This window comes from Mandrillus leucophaeus, unplaced genomic scaffold (genome assembly GCF_000951045.1).
Source record: "Mandrillus leucophaeus isolate KB7577 unplaced genomic scaffold, Mleu.le_1.0 Scaffold670, whole genome shotgun sequence".
NCBI classification, from domain to species: domain Eukaryota; kingdom Metazoa; phylum Chordata; class Mammalia; order Primates; family Cercopithecidae; genus Mandrillus; species Mandrillus leucophaeus.
Genome location: NW_012107253.1, coordinates 920,225 through 923,760, shown reverse-complemented (window position 1 = coordinate 923,760; position 3,536 = coordinate 920,225). Strand labels below are relative to the sequence as shown.

Sequence of the window (3,536 nt, the reverse complement as noted above, 5' to 3'; positions counted from 1 at the left end):
ATGGCATAACCCCATCTCTACAAAAATACAAAAATCAAACGAGCATTATGGTGTGTACTTGTAGTCCCGGCTACTGGGGAGGCTGAGGCAGAATTGCTTGAACCCAGGAGGTGGAGGTTGCAGTGAGCCGAGATCGCACCACTGCACTCGAGCCTGGGCGACACAGCGAGACTCTGTCTCAATAAATAAATAAATAAATAAATAAATAAATAAATAAATAAGGTGCAAGCTGAGGGAGTACAAGTGCAAGGGGAAGGATAAGCTCTTCAAATCATTCAATGATTTTAAGAAAATTAAGTTGAATGTTTTGGAAAGACTTCACAAAGGTGAGTAATATTTACTATCAAACAGGATGGTAAAGACCATGCAAAAAAAGAAAAAAGTAAAATCCCTGAGGGATTCTGCATTCAGATGACTCCACAATATAAACCCAAAATCCAAACTGAAATCGGAAGACCCAGACAGTGCATTATTAATATGGCACAGGCAAGAGAGACACGAAATTTCAACTGGCTGATCCAGACACCAAGAGAAGACCTGGGCCCTGTGTCAAAAGATGGGTGAACGAATTTACATTTATATAGTTTCAGTTAAAGTAAAATCTTGAAAATCTATATGTATCATTTACATTATTTTCTGATGTAATGACTTTTTAAAACTGATATATTGTTACTCAGTCTTGATTTAAGGGATAAGAAGGCTTCTTAGGCCTAATTTATTAATTCATAAATGACTATACTTATTGGATACATGGAATTCCTAAGATTCAGTACACCACAAGTTTGCTTTATTTAACCCTTTTCTACTCTACTCTCAACCGACCACCCTGAAACCTGTTCGCCAGTTTACCAACGTCAGCACTCCGTTGAATTACTTCATTTGTAAAATCTCTTCTTCACCTCCTTCGCCTTCCCTGACTGCCATTACTTTCTTAATCAGCCCTCACTTTTTATTCAACAAGTAAACTGGAAAGATCTCTGAACCCAATGTACTAAGCCAGGTCACCCTTCCCGGGATGACTGGAGGGAGGGCAGGTCGGTTTGGGCTGGTGGAGAGCATGCAGTTTATTCCTGGCATGGAGTGGATTTCAGGAAGAATATGAAGCAGGGACAGCAGATGACAAATCTCCGCTTGCCTGTGGCAAGAGTTCTGTGTGTACATTTAAACATGGGTGTGTGCAATTTTCAGAGGGTCCACTTCTGCCCAAAGTTTGGCTGCAGGGGAGCTGGACAGTTACCCACTTTTCCTATCTTGATCCCTACTCAGTGTAACAATTTATCTGTACAACTGATTCCATCACCAGGGTCTTTAGACCCCTCTGCTCATTCAGCCAATCACAAGCACTTATCCATACGACACTGCCAATGATGCGATTTACTGAGCAGTTACTATGTGTCGGGCCCTGGTGAGTACCAGGTTAGCTTGTTTGAACCCCATGGCAACCCGTGAGACAGGTACCATCATACTCCAAGTTATGGATGACAAAAAACTCTCCAAACAGCTAAACAACATGGCTCAGGTCCCACAGTGAGCAGGGAGCTGGGACTTATGTCCAGGAGGCCCAATCAGAGCCTGCCTCCTTAACCATTAGGCCAAACTGCCTCCACATGCAGGACACTGCCCTGCACTGGGGACCTGGGGGAAGGGTAACAGTGTCTGCCCTTGAGCTGCTCCCAAAACTTCCTTGAATAGCCTTGGCACAAAATGCATTTCTTGGGGACTCGCTGACATGGTGTTTGGATTTTTAACAGGTCCCTGATTGGGCTCAGCATGGAGCCTGATGAAATAGGAAAAAAGCAAAGAAAATTAAGGGAATATACCTGGAAATTGTTCCAGTTTGTATTTTGCTGATGCCCATTGTATCTGCATGCTTACAGAAAGCTTCCTAACCGGAGAACCCAGAAAGCTCAAAACCTGTCCTGGGCCAGCCGCAAACTCCTCCTCATACTCAGGTGGGAGCCATCTGGGCAGGCAGGGAACCTGGCAGAGGTGGCAGGAGCATGGCGTCTGGAGACAGGAAAGGAATTCTTGGACAGCAACCTCTTTGGCAAGGCAACAGGGGCGAGACAGAGGATTCTCAGGTAGCCCCAAGGCACCATAGTATAATGGAATATTTATTGCAAAGCCTGGGCCCCAGGAAGTGAGAAAAGCCTCCCGGGCCCATCTTTGCCAAGGGATTCTTACATGAGGACTTGCCTATGCCCACCCAACTCAACCCACACCCACAATCTCAGAGCTGGCCTCATCAGTGGGCACCAACGCTTTTACCTTGCCGAGGTACAGAACCTAAGCTGGGCATCTGATGTCCCTAAACCACAGAGACTTGACCTTGGCCACACTGAATCTACATCTTGATCCCCCAGTCTTGATTTCCAGCCTTCCCTGGGTCAATCAAACCAGCTGCCCCTTCATCTGGCAGATCAGTCCAGAAACCCTGCATTAGGGAGTAGAAGTTTAAGGACCTTGGGAAGAGATATTTGCTCTTTGTTTTATAAACAGAGCACCAAGGTAGAGTGAAATGCCTTGCTCTCTGTGTCGGGGCCAGATAAGAAATTGAGAGCTTTAAACTCCACATCTCCCTAAACTTATTCTGGGTCATGCTCCAATTACAGACTCTTGTAAAAGTTCATTTGTGAAACAGTGGTTTTAGAATCAATATCTACTGGGTCAATGTTATAGATCATATTTGGGTTCCCAGACTAGTCCACAATGGCCAAGTAAACCCACGTGTGGCTGAGAGGGGAGGGAGCTAGTGTCAGGCACCCAGCTCCACCACCCACTGGCTCTATGACCTTTAGCAAGTTACTAACCCTCTCTGTGCTTCAGTTTCCCCATCATGGAGATAATAACAGCACCTGCTACATAGGGGAATTGTTGTGAGGATTAAATGAGATAATCTGAGACAAGCACTTAGAACAGGGCTCCTAGAAGACAATCAATGAATGTAATTAAGGTAGCAATGCCAGTGTCAGCCCCAGCAGTGGTACCACTGGGGTTGGGTCATATTTTGATGTAGGAGACTGTCCTGTGCCATGTAGGATGTTTAGCAGCATCCCTGGCCTCTATCTACGAGATGTCAGTAGCACCCTCCTCAAGTTGTGAAAATCAAAACATCTCTCTAGACATCTCAGTGGCCCCCAGGTGAGAAGCATGGTTTTACAGGCAAACAGCTGAGAGTCCCCGCTGGAACATGAGGGCTCCTCTCTCTGCTGCAGCCCAGCTGGTGAGGCTGCAGGCTTCTCTCCCCGTCACCTGCTGAGGTGCCCCCCAAACGCCAGCTCCCTGTCACTAGTGGAAGCACCTAACTCCTGGGCATGGCAAGTTAGGAATGACCAGGGGGGTGTTTCTGGGAGTGTGAAGGGGCTTTGGGGGTCTCTGAACACGGTGATGAGGAAAGTGGTGGCGGAGGAAGGAGCAGAGTCAAATGTGGTTTCCCACCCGCTTCCCACCGACCTACTGCACCAAGTACCAAAAGGTGCCAGGGCAGGGTCTTCCTTCCCTAGGGTAGAGGGTGGTCTCTCTCCTTTCCTCTCATC

At 46.8% G+C, this 3,536-nt stretch overlaps 1 protein-coding gene across 8 annotated transcripts in view; it reads right to left on the bottom strand.

The window, feature by feature from the left end:
* The window catches only part of MAPT (microtubule-associated protein tau), a 147,495-nt gene that overhangs the window by 142,792 nt on the left and 1,167 nt on the right, over positions 1 to 3,536 (bottom strand). The gene's annotated exons all lie outside the window — the stretch shown is intronic.